The sequence below is a fragment of the Vitis vinifera genome, chromosome 7 (assembly GCF_030704535.1).
Source record: "Vitis vinifera cultivar Pinot Noir 40024 chromosome 7, ASM3070453v1".
Lineage (NCBI taxonomy): Eukaryota > Viridiplantae > Streptophyta > Magnoliopsida > Vitales > Vitaceae > Vitis > Vitis vinifera.
Window position 1 is genome coordinate 19,044,426 of NC_081811.1, and position 16,455 is coordinate 19,060,880.

The 16,455-nt window shown below is 34.2% G+C and overlaps 1 long non-coding RNA gene across 50 annotated transcripts in view; it reads right to left on the reverse strand.

Moving 5' to 3' along the window:
• Nucleotides 1–10,291, reverse strand: part of LOC104878210 (putative disease resistance protein At3g14460) — a 92,941-nt gene extending 82,650 nt beyond the window's left edge. For 28 of the 50 annotated variants that reach the window (XR_009466121.1, XR_009466126.1, XR_009466119.1 and 25 more), the window contains exon 1: nucleotides 5,967–10,291. This is a non-coding gene — a long non-coding RNA (putative disease resistance protein At3g14460). Of the gene's footprint in view, nucleotides 1–548; nucleotides 633–747; nucleotides 827–935; nucleotides 1,178–1,288; nucleotides 1,372–1,467; nucleotides 2,512–3,126; nucleotides 3,210–3,288; nucleotides 3,414–4,480; nucleotides 4,546–4,691; nucleotides 4,772–4,878; nucleotides 5,052–5,771; nucleotides 5,941–5,966 lie in introns of those variants that run through there. The other 22 variants (XR_009466136.1, XR_009466155.1, XR_009466145.1 and 19 more) reach the window with 9 other exon arrangements.
• Between the last annotated feature and the right edge of the window lie 6,164 nt (nucleotides 10,292–16,455).

The window sequence follows — 16,455 nt, forward strand, 5'->3', positions numbered from 1 at the left end:
GGATAGCTTACCTTTTGGTAATCTAATAAGAGATGGACAATCTACAATTTCTAAGCACTCAAAGGCACATCTGGTGCTCACCATTCCATCGGCCAACGTCTCCAAAAGCTCACAATTTTTCACCAAAAGAAGTCTTAGCATGGGCAACATATTTGTCTCTAGGAATGGCACAAGTTCTGGCAATTATAAATTACCAAATCTATAAGAGATGTGAGGGTGCATATTGCATTTGACAGCTTCTCTAAGTTGAAACATCCTTTCACTTCCAAATATTGAAGATTGCAAGGCAGCCTTTGCTCGTCCAAGGATACAACCCCATCACACCCATCCATCCATAAACCACCAAGGTTTTCCAACCCAAATCCAGGCTTCCTCAAACATGCCGGCTCATCACCAAGGTTTACCTTCAACAACTTACTTACAAAGACCTAACTACCACCTCTCATTAAGGGATTTTATCTTCAATTTATATTATGATAATATAAATTTGAATGAGCACATTTGAAATTAATACAAGTGAGGAGAGACATAATGAGAAAAAGAACAACCTGGGATATATGCCCTTTCTGTGTATCCTGAACTGCTTGACATACCAGATGCTAGTAGAAAGGTCCTCTCTAGGTCAACAGTAACTACAATATCATGTAATTAGTCAAAAAGATGTAAATTTGAGGGGAAAAATATGAGAAAGTTAAAAACAATCTGATGAAATACAATGGTCAGTTTAGAAGTTTGAGAAAGTTATACCTCTCCCGTTTTTGCACTACATATTTGCAAAAAGATGGCAGAATCCCAAAAAACCAAGGTGTTAAATAAAGGAGCATTCCTGTGTGATTAAAGTACAGAAAAAAAAATTAAATAAAAGGGCTTCATTAACATAATAAGATTCAAATTTAGACTGGAATGAAACAGAACTAAAACAAAATCTTAAATACCTTTTAACAATTAATGGTGATTGAATCAGTATACTGAGCTTTAAACAAAAAGAAGCACCAAACATAAGGCCTTTTGCCCATCCCTTGGTGGGAAGTGAAGTTGTTGCCCAAATTTGATAGGGCCTTAAAACTTGAATCACATGTAAATCCAGAAACTAGAAAAGAATGGGGCATTTAGTACATCTTCTTTCATGTGTAGGATATTTAGTATTTACCCTTGCAGATATGAATGGCAGGAAATTCTGTGCAACATAAATTCCATCATTATTAGAAAATGAAAGCAATATGTTAGGGTTGAAAATGGTGAAAATTATGTTCCATCAGAACTTACAATTCAATGCATTAATACGCACCTTTGTTTTGGAAGAGGGCAATGCCAAATATCAGTATTAAATTGTGGTAGGAAGGCCTAACTTCTGAAAAATTAGGAGAACCCCTGATTACATAACAAAAGGGCGACTCAAATATTATAGAGAGAGTAGTAATTAGCAAGTAGAACCTTTGATGGAAGATTACAGAGAATTAGGAGTACCTTATTGAAGCTGTTATTGTTGTACAATGTCATTTATTTCCACATAGGGGATGTGGCCAATCTTGGGCCAATCTTTCCGTTTGTCCTTGAGACACCTCTTTTCTAGAATAGGACACTCCCAGATTTCAAGTATTGCAAGTGTTGCCCGCCCTTGGGCACAAAGGACCAGAGCTTAGGGCAATTGTAGAGTTCAAGGCTTTTAAGAGAGATGAGGCTTTGGAGACTTATGGAGGCTATGGATTTCAAGTTGTAGAGATTTACCAACCGGAGACATGTGATAGATGTAGGAAGAAGAAGGTGAGAGCTGGGAAATAAAAAGCAGATCTGGGAATGGGCCTTGAATCATGAGCTTATCAAGAGAGGTGAGTGTGTGGAGGCCCCACCCAGATAGAGGCCACCTCATATTCTCACAATCTGAAATACAAAGTTCTTCAAGGTTAGGGTTCAAAAACGCTTCTGGAGAGGACAACACATCTCGACAATTACATATTTGCAAAACTTGAAGAGATGTGAGATTTTGCTGCATATTCCCTGGAATCGACTCCAATTGCTGGCAGTCCCAAATGGAAAGGGTCTCAAGTGTCGAGGGAAAGTAACCTCTTGGAATGGACTTGAGAGATGGACATCCCCATACATGTAGATATTCAAGATGACAAGTGTTGTTGTTGTCAATTCCCTCAGGTAGAGACTCTAGCTTCTCACAATTTATAATTATCAGCTTCTTAAGGGTGGTGGGTAGCTCCCCTTTCGGAAAGCCAATAAGAGATGGGCAATCTTTAATTTTCAGGTACTCAAGGGCACAACTATTTCCATATATTGGGAGTACCTGGTTGAACTTGTTGTAGTTTTATAATGTCATCTATTTCCATATAGGGGATGTGAGCAATCTTAGGCTAATATTTTCCTTTGTCATTGAGGCACCTCTCTTTTAGAATATGACATCTCCCCATTACAACTCTTGCAAGTGTTGGTGGTGGGTCAATGTGGGTAGCTCACCTTCTAGAAAGCCAATAAGAGACATCTTTGAACCCCTATTAAGACCACCTGCCCATACCAAATAAAAAGGGGGAAAATGAGTAGAAAAAACTCATATCATATCAAAAACAGAACAAATTAAAAATAATAATAATAATAATAATAAAATCATACTTTTTTGTGTCTTAAGGATGTGATTCACCATAAAATATCATGGAAACATTAATGAAACTTTATATAATGCATAACTCCAAAATCAACGAAGAATAGTGCAAAAGGTGATTGTATTTCTTTCACTTCACAAGAATGGAACCTTTTAAGCCGTGCTACACACTATATAATGGGGAAATTAGTTTATAATTATTATAAAAAAATAAAAAAAAAACTTTTTTCAAATTTAGCAAAGGTGTAGAAGCAAAATTTGTCATAAGGAGGGAAACATGACTGCTCATTCCCCTATTAAGAGAAAATATGAATCTTTCAATGGATGAATATGTCCTTTCTCTATTCTTCTTGCAATAAGGGTTGAAGCTTAGGACTCATTCAGCCTTACACCATCGCAATTCTTTTATGTGGAAAAGGACTGCAATAGGATATTCTCCATTGACCAAATGTGAAGCAAAAAAGAAGATAAGAAACAGAAATTAAACTAAGACAAAGTACAATTAGGAGACAAGAATTTACCAACTCATTTACAAAAATACTTACAAACTCCCCAATTATACCAGCTCTGTGTAACTTCATCAATGCATTTGTGAAATGCTAATCTGGAAATAAATTATATAACATAAGGAGTGGAAAATTATAAAATCAGACACCAACACATAAATATGTGTTTGTGTATACCATCTTAATGGAAAGAAAAACTATTTACTTGTGGCCCCCTATGCTTGCCAAGATTTAGCTTATTTAATATAGTCAGAATCTGGTGTATGAACCTCATCCACGTCTTCAACACCTGAAGAATAACCCTAATGCAACAATAATTACAGATTGCATAAGTACGGAATGCAAAGAGAAGTGAAAATCAAGGGTATATGGATTCTTTATAGATTAATATTCAAGGAATAAATTCTGACTATATATGTATATATATATATATATATATAAATTGAAGCACTAAATGAAAAGCACTAATAACATAACTATTTGTCATGTATATCGACAAAGAACATGCAGGTGCAGCCAAACACATGACAAAAAATGGAAAAGAAGTAGGAAGAATCTGAAAAAGCTTTAGAGTCAAAGCAATGCTGGAGATGCTACATGGGCAGGCCTAATTGATTCTACCTCCACTAAAATTCTTCTCGTTGTTATCAAGTCCAAAAGAATACCCGTCCTGCTATTCTTTACAATTCACCAATTTCTTGCCATGATTCTGAGAGGCATTTCTAGAGGGTCATGAGGTTCAATATAAAGAGAAAAAATAAAAAATAAAAGAAAAGGTGGGAAGTGGAGGGCATGAGGTTCAATCTCATTTCCCTAGGTTGATTGAACCAATAATTGCCCTCTCTTCAACCCTAAACTGATTATGAAAGAGGGCCTTTTATCCCTATTAGATTGGGTAGATTAATGCTACATGAAGTGAGCCTCCAAATACAAACTGATTATGGAAGAGGGCCTAGGTAATTATTTTACAAAGACTAACTAGAGATATTAGTGGACTCTCTTCTTCATCAGTTTGTAACATGAATCATCAGGGTCAAGTCTTTTACTAATCCACAACCTTCACCTTCTGGTATCACATGGGCAGAGCATGCCCATTGTAGCAAACAGTATGATAAAAATAAAAAAAAATTATGTAGCACTAAGTCAAAAGAATTTTGGTGCAGAAGCCTAAGCAACCATATAGAAATATGCAAATGTGAAAGCTAGGAAGACAGTAATAAAATATCACCTTACCTGGTTAGGTTACAATCATCATGTGCCCCAATTAGGGGATTTTACCTTCAACAACTTACTTACAAAGACCTTAATTTGAAAGAGCACATTTTAAATCAATACAAGTGAGAAGAGAGAGAATAAGAAAGAGAACAACCTGGGATATATGCCCTTTCTCTGCATCCTGAACTGCTTGACATACCAGTTGCCAGTAGTAAGGGTCTAGGCCAACAGCATTTACAATGTCATGTAATTAGTCAAAAAAAATTAAGTGGAAAAGCAGAAAAAAGGGAAAAAAATCTCATCAACAAAGAAAAAGGGAAAAAAGATGAGAAAGTTGGTCAGTTCAAAAGTTGAAAAAGTTATACCTCTCCCCCGTTTTGCAATACATATTTCCAAGCTGATGGCAGAATCCCAGAAAACCTTGGTGTTTAGTAAGGGAAAATTCCTGTGTGAATAAAGTACAAAACAAAATCAGATAGAAGGGCTTTATTAAGATACTAAGATGCAAATTTAGATTGGAATGAAATAGAACTAAAACAAAATCGGAAATACCTTCTATTAATTAATGGTAATTGAAATAGAATACTGGCTTTAAGCAAAATGAAGCACCAGATATAAGGCCTCTTGTTGTGGGTTAGGTTCTGCAAGTTTGCCAAGCTGCCCATCCCTTGGTAGGAAGTGAAGTTGGTGCCACATTTGATAGGGCCTTAAAATTTCTTTTGGACCTGATTAGCAAAAAATTGTACAGATGAAACTGGAATCACATGTAAACCCCAAGATTAAAAAAGAATGGTGCATTTATTACAGCTCCTTTCATGTGTAGGGCATTTCCCCTTGCAGATATGAATAAGGTGCATCAATGGCAGGAAATTTCCCTTTTATCTACATCAATCCCTTTTCCTGCCATCCTTTATGTACAAGACATCATTATTGGAAATTGAAAGCAATATTTTGAGTTGAAAGTGCCAAATATCCAGTTATTAAACTATGGTAGGAAGGCCTTGCTTAAGAAAATAAGGAACAAGCTAAGAACACAATCAAGAGAGGTGAGTTTTTTAGTACAAAACTGTTTAGCTTATTGTAGGAAATGAAGTTGGGCCCTAAAACTGACCATCCCTTGGTAGGAAATGAAGTTGGTGCCAAATTTACTAGGGCCTTAAAACTACTTTTGGACTTGATTACCAAAAAAAATTGACAGTGGAGACTGGAATTGCAAGTGTAAACCCTGAAATGAAAAAAGAATGGTGCATTTAGTACAACTCTTTCATGTTTAGGATATTTCCCCTTGCAAATAAGCTGCACCAATGGCCAGAAATTTTGCTTTTATCTACATCAATGTGCAGCACAAATTCCATCATTATCAGAAAATGAAAGCGATATTTTTAGTTGAAAATGGTGAAAATTGTGTTCTATCAAAACTTACAATTCAATGCATTAATAAGTACCTCTGTTTTGGAAGAGGGTAGGGACCTTCCTTTGGAAAAATAAGGAAAAAGCTAAGGGCACATTCATGAGAGTCGAGGTTTTGAGCACAAAACTCCACAACTTATTGTGAACAAAAGGGAGACTCAAATATTACAGAGAAAGCAGCAATAAGTAAGTAGAACCTTTGATGGAAGATTACAAAGAATTGGGAGTACCTGATTGAAGCTGTTATTGTTGTACAATCTCATCTATTTCCACATAGGGGATGTGGCCAATCTTGGGCCAATCATTTCCTTTGCCCTTGAGGCACCTCTTTTTTAGAATAGGACACTCCCGGATTACAAGTCTTGCAAGTGTTGGTGGTAGCCCTTCCTTTGGCACAAAAGACCGGAGCTTAGGGCAACTGTAGAATTCAAGACTTTTAAGAGACATAAGGCTTCGGAGACCCATGGAGGTTACGGATTTCAAGTTGTGGAGATTTACCAACCCGAGAGAGGTGAGAGATGTAGGAAGAAGTAGGTGAGAGCCGGAAAAAGAAAGCAGATCTGGGAATGGGCCATGAATCCCGAGCTCATCAAGTGAGGTGAGTGTGCGGAGGCCCCACCCAGATAGAGGCCACCTCATATTCCCATAATCTGAAATAAGAAGTTGTTTAAGGTTGGGGTTCAAAAACGCTTCTGGAGAGGACACCACATCTGGACAATTACATATGGTCAGAAGTCGAAGAGATGTGAGATTTTCCAGCAGATTCCCTGGAATCGACTCCAATTGCTCGCAGTTCCAAATGGTAAGCGTCTCAAGTGTGGAGGGAAAGTAGCCTCTCGGAATGGACTTGAGAGATGAACATCCCCATACACGTAGATATTCAAGACGACAAGTGTTGTTGTTGTCAATTCCCTCAGGTAGAGACTCTAGTTTCTCACAATTTTCAATTAGCAGGTTCTTAAGGGTGACAGGTAGCTCCCCTTTCGGAAAGCCAATAAGAGATGGACAATCTCTAATTACCACCTGCTCAAGGGCACAACTGTCAATCATCATTCCATCAGGTAGTGTCTCTAGACCCTCACAATTTCTCACACTAAGATCTCTTAGCATGGGCGGCAAACCTGTCTCTGGGAATGACACGAGTTTCGGGCAATTATGAATTATCGTATATGCAAGAGATGTGAGGGTGTGCAATGCATTTGGCAGCTTCTCTAAGTTGGAGCATCCCTTCACTTCCAAGTATTGAAGATTGCAAGGCAGCCCTTGCTCTTCCAACGATACAACCCCATCACACCCATCGATCCATAAACGTCGCAGACCACCAAGGTTTTCCAGTCCAAATCCAGGCTTCCTCAAACATGCCAACTCATCACATTCAGTTATTCCCAGATCTTCAAGGACCAGTAAGCGTTGTGCAAGCCTTTCCCATAAACAACTCAGCCTCGAAATTCCCCAAATGTATAATTGGGTAAGTGAGGGGACATCACCATCCCAACTTTTTAACGACCCAACTACTATTAATTCAGTAAGAAGTGGAAGTCGTGGAATTGACATTTCCAGTTCTTGGCATTCTCTGACATGAAGCGTCACAAGGGAAGGTAACTCATGAGGTAAGTTGATCAATTTTGGACATCTTATGATTTTAAGCTCACGAAGGCAAGGAAACAATGTTTTAGTTTCCTCATGTCCCAATTTGGGAATTAACCAATTGTTCCATTCTGCCATATTCCGAAATCTTAGAGATTCCAAAGACCGAAAAGGGTTTGCAGTATCCCCATAGAACCCATCACCTATGCTTTTAACTTGATTCATTCCTTCAATCACCAAGTCTCTGAGGAAAGGTAAACCCCCAAGTGCTGGCAATGATGTGCAATTTTTACAATTTGTAAGTTCCAAACAAACCATTTTGGAGAAGGATGGATCTCCTATCCAATGCGGGAATTTTGAGCCACCATAAAATGCAATTTCCAGTTTTTTCAAACTTTGATGAGGTTGCAACCACTTAAGGACCTCTATCTCAGTACTTTCATTCCTTGAATTACCAGAATCTTCACTCCATACCATAATTAAGTCTTCAATATTTGGTATCTCCTTCAAATTGACATACATTGCATCTCTTGGATCCGAAACATTTTCCAACCCTAAAATGGCAAGCTCTCCTCGAAGATTCAACAAGTTCTTCAATTCTTTTATTCGTGGCCCATTATCTTTGCTTAGAAAAAACTTAGACAATGTTTGCAAATTTACCAAGCTTCCAACTTGTGGAGGCATCTCTTCCAACATAGTTGAACCACTAATATCAAGATGTCGAAGATTGGTTAAATTCATAATGCAAATAGGCAACTTAATGAGTTCCATACAATTGCATAATATCAATGATTGTAAATTGTAGAGACTACTCACTGCTTCAGGTAACCATTTGAGTTTAGTATGAGACAAATTAAGATACCGTAAATGTTTCAAATCAGCAATCGAATTTGGCAACTCATTTATTTCATAACCACTCAAAGAGAGCACCCTTAATTGTATCAACTTTGGCAACAAGCCATGAAGCACCTTAGTACTTAAGTAACATTTCATCTCATTATTTACAGTGACGGGTAATGCAACAAATGTTCGTAATTGCTCCGGTTTATTAAGGACTTCAAATTTTTTGAATACATCATACTCGCTACGTATGAATGACAAATGACGAGTCATTTCAGAAGTTTTATGTATATTCTCTAAATTGAAGCATATTTCTGTAGCAACATCTTGAGCTAGATCATTGATCAAATCATGCATTATAAATTGGGATTTACTATTGCTTGATGGTTGGAAAAAACATCGAGATAATAATTCATCAAAATAATCAGCACCTAAATCTTCCATTTGACATTTTTCTTCTTCTGCTTCATGAATTAAACCCTCTGCCATCCATAATAAAATTAGCTCTTTTTGCTCAAAGTCATAGTCCTTTGGAAACAATGCACAGTAAGCAAAACATCTTTTTAGATGTGAAGGGAGATGTTGATAGCTTAATCTTAGCACTGGGATAACACCACTCCTATTCCACATTTTGCTACTCAGTACATGTTCCCATTGATTCTGTGGTTTGGAGCGTAGAAGCCCACCGAGCACCTTTGCTGCTAAGGGCAAGCCACTGCATTTCTCTATGATCCTTGTATCAAGCAATCTCAAATGTTCATCGATATTTTTGTTTTCAAATGCATGTTTCACAAATACATTCCAACAATCATCATTAGATAAAGGCTTGAGCAAGTGGTGGTAGTTGTCTGCTCTCATCAATGATGCAACATTTGTATGACGTGTCGTTACTACAATTTTACTTCCTCTAGCCCCCGACTTAAAGGGGGTCTGTAAGTGACTCCATTGCTCATAATTGTTAATGTTCCACACATCGTCCAAAACTAGCAAAAACCTTTTTCCAACCAGAATCTTGCTCAATGTGAGCTGGAGTTGGTTAAAGTCTTTAAAATCATGGATTTGATGAGGAGAGAATGCATTAAGAATTGCATTTGTTATTTTCACTATATCACTCTCATCTGATACACAGACCCACCCCTTTGGGTCAAAATGGTTGACTATCTCATCATCCCTGTATACCAACTGGGCGAGTGTAGTTTTCCCCATCCCACCTATGCCAACAATGGGAATTACCCCAAAGTAGCTTTCACCGCCTTCATCCTTCAACAGCATCTCAATAATAACCTTTTTGTCATCATCCCTGCCGTGAACAGGTTCATCAATCAAAGATGTACTGGGGGGTCGTTGCCAGGTAGAAGTTGCTCCATCAACTCTCTCCAAACCCAGCTCAACTGTGGCTTTTCGCAGCCCAAGCCCAAAATTTTTAGTTGAAAGCTCTTCTAAGCGGTTAGTTATTTCCTTAATCTTAGACCCCATCTTAACATTAAACACGACATGGCATGGATTGAAACTAGTACAGCAAGTGGGGATAAGGCTTCGTACCTTACTAGTGTTGGGGGTCTGAGGGCGTTCTGCCATCAACTTGTGTCGCAGTAGCTCGGTGGCGAACTCATCCAGTACGTCCTCTGCATCATAAGCCAAGTCTCTGAGCTGGCATAGCCAGTTTTTCACTGCAGGCGACGTCATCTGCTTCATCTCAGCATCATCGAGCACTTCATTCACAGTCAGCAAATTGTCCTCCCATTTCTTGAGTTCAGAATAGACTTTCTGTTGGCGAGCAAATTGGAGCAACTCAGAGGAGACTAGCTTTTTCAACAACAATTCAAGACCAGCAGAGAGAACAACCTCTCCAACAACCTCCATTGTTTCTTAGTTTTGAGTGAGTTAGGGAGAGAGGTACGAAAGCAAGAGAAGAAGAGGAAATTGGTCAGGAGGGTGAGACTTGGAGCAACTAATTGAGAAACTGAAATAATTTCGCTAATTAGGGAATAAGGGAATACAATTTTGGCAGGCGTACACGCAAAGGAAAAGGATTAAGTGGAAGGGTAGCAGATGGACTCCTGCTTAAAAGTAGGGGAAGCTCTTAGAAAGGGAAAAAAGCACCACATTCCATGCTTAGGAATGGAGAAAGCATCTGAAAAAACTATAAGCGATTGGAGAAGTTAATTAAACCACAAATTTCTTATTCAAATAAGTACAGATCTGTAGATTAAATCCGAACTCCTGTGTTGGCACAGACTTGAATAGCAATACTTAGAGTAAAATAAAGATAGTTCTATAATTTCCTTACAGTTTTTTGAGTTTAAAATTATTTTTTGAAAATTAATATACCTTTTAACAAATCTAACACATTGTGTCCTACTTGATTCGGAATCTACTTGTCTAGTTAGAAAATTTTGAAAATTATAATTCTATGTAGAACATGTTTGATCTTAAATTTATGATACTAATTACTTCAGTATTTCGTTTTCAAATTATTTTTAAAAGTGACTAAACTCATTAATAAATCAAATACATTAAGTATTGTTTTTAAAAAAAATAATGCATTCACCTTCTTTTATAACCAAATAATACAATCTTAACCCATTTATTTGATGGGTTGATTTAGTACTAGACAAAAAAAAATCATTAAACAAACAAAAATTACTTTTTTTTAATTCGTAGGGATTGGAGAAGTCAGAGCAAGTAATTGAGAAACTAAAACAATTTTGCCTAAGGAGTACAATATTGTAGGAAGGCCAACACACAAAGGAAAAGGATGTAGTGGAAAGGTAGCAGATGGATTGCTAAGAAGCTAGGGAAGTTCTCAAGAAGGGAGAAAAGCACCTCATTCCATGCTTATGAATGGAGAAAGCTTCGGAAAAAACTATCGAGGGATTGGGTAAGTTTTTCTTTTGTTGGCATATATAAACTTCTGAAGGAGTTAAGCCTCTTCTAAGCCTCTTTTAAGACATACATTTCTGTTTGCCCATGTATGTTTAACCTTGTTTCTAAAATTATTTTAGAGTTAAAAAGAAAAAATAAGTTTTTTACGTATGTCTTAAAAATAATAATACTTGGCAAGTTGTTTTTAAACATATTTATCAAAAAGCAAAAAAACAAAAACACTTTTGGATAAGTAAATTTTAGTTGCTTTTAAAAATAGTTTTTCTATTTTCATTTTGTACAAAAATAAAAATAAAAATTGTACACTCATTTTATATTAATATCAATTCAATTCAATTCAAGTCTTAATAAAAATAGAAAATAATAATTATATAATGAAAAATAAATAATTTTTGTAAAATACCAATACTAATATTATAATAAAATTATAAGTAAATTTTTTAATTAGAAATGATATAATTTTAAATAGATATAATAAAATATGGATATTAATATCTTCTTAAAGGTATAATTCTTTTTTTTTTTTTTTGTTAAAATTGAATAATAATACTTTAGAAATAATAATGGTTAATAATATTTTACTTAAAGTGAATTTAAAAACAATAAAGTTCACTTATATATATAAAAGTGGTAAATATGCTAAGTTTTTGCATTACGCATTTAATATTTAGCCATTGTCAAAGTGCTATGCTAATAATTGAGTTAGTTTTTCAAAATCTCAATTATTCTTAAAAATTAGTCAATTAATTAGAGAATTTAAAACATTAATTCTCATTTGATTTGGGCTCAATTAATTTAACATCTGTTTACCTAATAAAAAAAAATGAGAAGGTATATTTATGCGCATATGAGAAACAATATAATTATTGCTCATTCTAGACTAATTTTTATCTTCTTTTTTTAAAAAAAATTGATTCTATTTTTGAATTTTAAATTATTTTAAAAAATTACTTGGTTCATCTACAAATCTAATATGTTGAGTTTTGCTTAATTTAGAGTTTCTTTGCCTAACCAGAAAATTCATAAAATTATAATTATATCTGGAGGAGAAACAACAAAGTTTTTTTGGACTAGTTTTATGCTATGAATTTCTAATAATAATTACGTTATTATTTTATTTTTAAGTTATTTTTAAAAATTAATAAACTTGTTAACAATATTAATATATTATGTCTTGTTTAATTTGGAAGAGAACTCATTTGTCCAGTTAGAAAATTTTGAGAATTATAGTTCTATGTCAAAGAGTTTGTCCACAAATTCCAATATTAATTAGTTTAGTATTTAATTTTTATTTCTTTATTAAAAAATTACTAAACTTTTTAATAAATCTGATGTATTAAGTTTTGCTTAATTTGAAGTATATTTTTCTACATAGAAAATTCACATAAATTTCATTATGTGTAAAAGAGAAAAACAGTCATTTAAGTACCAAATCTGGTTCAAGAATCTTTGATAGTAATTTTTGGTGTTTGAGTTCTAATTTTCTTTAACACTTGTTAATAGATCTAACACATCAAGTCTTATTGGATTTTGATTCTATTTGCTTAATGAAAAACCTTATAAATTTTGGTTTATAGTTAGATGTAAAGGAGAAACAAACAAAGTCATTCAGAATCAATTTTGGTCAACTTTCTAGTATTAATTGGATCAATTTTTTTAGTTTCATGACTTTTTAGTATTAATTAGATTAGCTTTAAATTATAAATTATTTTTAAAAATTGTCAAATCCTATGCGTTAAGTCTCATTAGATTTGGAATTTGTTACACACTCCTTCGACTATGGTTGAACTAGGCATCACAGTTTTCCAGTAGATTAGGGAGAAAGAGAGAGAGAACGAGAATGATGAGAAAAGGTTGGGTTGCTTAGGTCGACCCTTTTGAGATGATTAAGTTTGTCATGGATTAAAGTAGGAATAAGAGATATGAGATAGAGTTCACTGTGTGTACTTTTTCTAAAATATGGTCTTCTTCTTGTAGTTACCTTTTGATAGATTGATCATGGGAAGACTATAAATGAGATGTTCGTTGGGTATTATTTTAAATGATTTCTATTATGTTCATCTTTAAGGCTTTAATCATTATGAGATGATTATGACATAACTGTTAGGACAATGAATAGTTTTTTCAACAACTTTTAAGGTTTAATCATTATTTGACTAATGAGGGGGTCATGTCCATTTTATAATTAATGCAAGGGTGCTCTTTGTGCGAAGATCAGTCTTTAGGTGGTTGTATTATCCAAACAGTGGTCCTCTTTTGTGTGGGGATGACCCATTTTGTGATGCGATGATGGTAGTAGTCTAGTCACATTTATTGCATTACAATGTGGTGGGTCTCATAATAGCTTTATGGCTAATAATGGGCGTAGTGGTGCACCACCTTATTAGCTAAACATATGGCAGAGGATTTCTATTTCACATATTGAAAGTTGATTAAAGGATGGTCTTCTTAACCACAATTTAGGGATTATTGATTATATGACAACTTTAGAAAGTCTCAAGAGACAGATAACTAAGCTTTGACTATAAAATCTTCAATTATTGATGTTGTTGCAATATGTATTAAGACTTTTACTATCTCTGTAACACTGACTGCATCCTTTACAGAGCAAGCTCGCTTTGATTTCAAGTAAGGGAATCAATTGAGTCATCAAAAGGTTTGTATTGGAGGATGAAGTGGATAAGGTAGAAGAGATCAAGGAGGGCAAAGGAGAAGATGGTGATGGTCAGGGAGGAGTGTAATTGTTCTCTTCCTTGTTTTGGAGAAATATCTAGTATCCTTTAATTAATTAAACAAATCATCAATCTTTGGCAAAAGGTATTTATTCTTAATGGTGACTTCATTCAATTTCTTATAATCAATTCACAACTTAAAGAACCATCTTTCTTCTTAAAAAATAGTATAGGAACACCCCATGGAGAATTACTTCATCTAATGAATTCCTTATCTTGAAGTTTTCGAAGTTGAATCTTCAATTCTCGTAACTTAACTAGGGTGTAATTGATGTAGGAAATATACTTGGACAAACTTCAATGGTAAAGTTACATTCTCTCTTTGGAGACAATCCAAGTAATTCTTCAAACAAAAAAAACATCACTAAATTAATTAATAACATGAAAGGACTGCAAATCTTTTTTTTCCTTTAATCTCTACTTAAACACTTGTCAAAAAGTATTTACCATCTTTCTTTAATCTTAATTGATAATACTAATTTAATGGAGGACAAGGAAATGGTGCACCCTTATCATCAAAGAAATAAACTACATCCCTTCCTAAGATATGAATCTTTACCTTTCTTTTAAAATAGTCAATAATAGCATGGTGGGGAGGATAAAAATTTATGCCTAAAATTACATCATATTCTAACATCTTTAAAACAACTAAATCTCCTTTTAATTCATGATTTAGAATTGTCATATTACATACTGTACATATTCTTTTTCTCTCTAAGTTTTGTCCCATAGGAGGACTAATAGATAAAGAGGATCTATGTCCCTTAAGTACTAATTCTAGTGCATTCATGAAGAAGGCAAAAAAGAAAGAGTTGTTGTTCTAGAATCAAATGGAACTTTTGCTCAAGAATTATAAACTAGGATAGCATCTTCCAAAAAGGTAAGAGCGTTATCTTCCTTCACTTTATCTATAACATACACATGTCCTTGAATAATACCTCCTTAATTACATTAACTCCTATTAGGATCATGACTAAATTCCATGAACTCCTGATTTCTATTGAAATTTAAATGGTCAGTTTCTTTGGTTTGTGATGGAAAGGTTAAATGACATTGTGGTTTTGCAAAAACTAAGGACAAATTTGTTGTCCAAAAGTCCTCTGGTTTTGGTTTGGGAGAAATCCTTCACAAGACACTCTCTCCATTATTTCCCACACCTAAAACAATCTTACCTTTACACCAAAATTTGTCCAAGCCCTTGTGGCTACTATGGGAGATTTCTCATTTCCCTTTTAAAATTACTCCTTGACTGTTATTCTACCTATGTTCTTAAATCCTCTAAGTATTGTAATCTATTACTCAACTATTAAAGTCATGTTCACTATTATTCAATATTCTCCTAAGGATAAAGGCACCGTGTTCTCCTTCATACATTCCCCCAAGAAAAGAGAAATTGGTCAATTCAATGTAAGTAAAAAGTCATGTATGTCTTTTAATAAGCATGTGCAAATCTAGATATGCATGATATCAAAAGCATAAATATAGAAGAAAAAAAAAACATGTTCAAACTCATTCCCTTTGTTATTGAAAGCTTTGAAGGTTGCACCCTAAGACTTTTGAAAATAGTAGAGACATCTCATAAGTTGGTAAAAATCTATAAGTTTCATCAACTCTCATGGAGTCAATGTTCTTGTTTTCTTCTATAACAATTACCTTGTGTTTGAACCTTTTAGGAAGAGATTTAAGGATTTTCATAACTACCTTAGAATAGAGAATCTTTTCCCCAAGGTTAAACCTCAAGTTGAAAATATTACTTAATTTAAAAATGAATCCAGCAAACGTTTTAGCATCTCATATCCTTAAACTCTCAAATATAGCTCTGAGCATTTGAATCTTAGACAACTTCACAACCAAATGCCCTCATGAATAATCGATAGTATGTCCCAAGCCTCAAAATTGCTATCTTAGAAGACAAAAGTTAAAAAAACATACACCTTATCCTTTTATATATAATACAAATAATGACCAAATATTTCATAAATAATTGTTGCGACTAATTTATACCATATTAATCTTAAAACCAATAAAATAATTGAAAATAGAAACACATGTTTTGTTTTTTTTAATGAAATTTTTAAAAAAAGAATATAATAAAATATTTTAAAACTTGTATTTCTTTTGTCTATATATTCTTTGTTTGAAAAAGTTTGATAGTAAAGATTTCAAATTTATATTTTATTCTTTTTTCCTCTCATTTTTATGTTTCCATTCATTTAAGTTGAAAGTTAGTTTCAACATACATCTTTAAAATATATGTATTTAAAACCATAAGTAATTAGATTAAAAATAGAAAAAAGGGGTTTTAATTTTGTTTACTTGAAAAAAAAAAGTAAAAGTCTAATCATATTTGAGAAAAGTTAAAAGTTCTCCATGGTTGGAAAAAGGTAAGGTGTTGGAGCAATAAAAAAAGGGTGCTCCATAGTCCATGGTCGCAATGGAAAAAAAAAAAAAAAGATAGAGAGAGTGAAGATCAAGTGTTGCATATTTTAGGAAGCGTGGGAGAAAAACCCCAAAAGGTTATCTATCTAAATTATCTTTAAATATTAATATTATGGGTGAAGGTGATTAAAATAGTATTAATTAGCATGCCCCAACTCAATTTTTGTTCTCCAAATAACTTCAAATTCTATGGAAGAGAGCATTTTTGTCTTGCTTCATTTTACATATGTTCAAT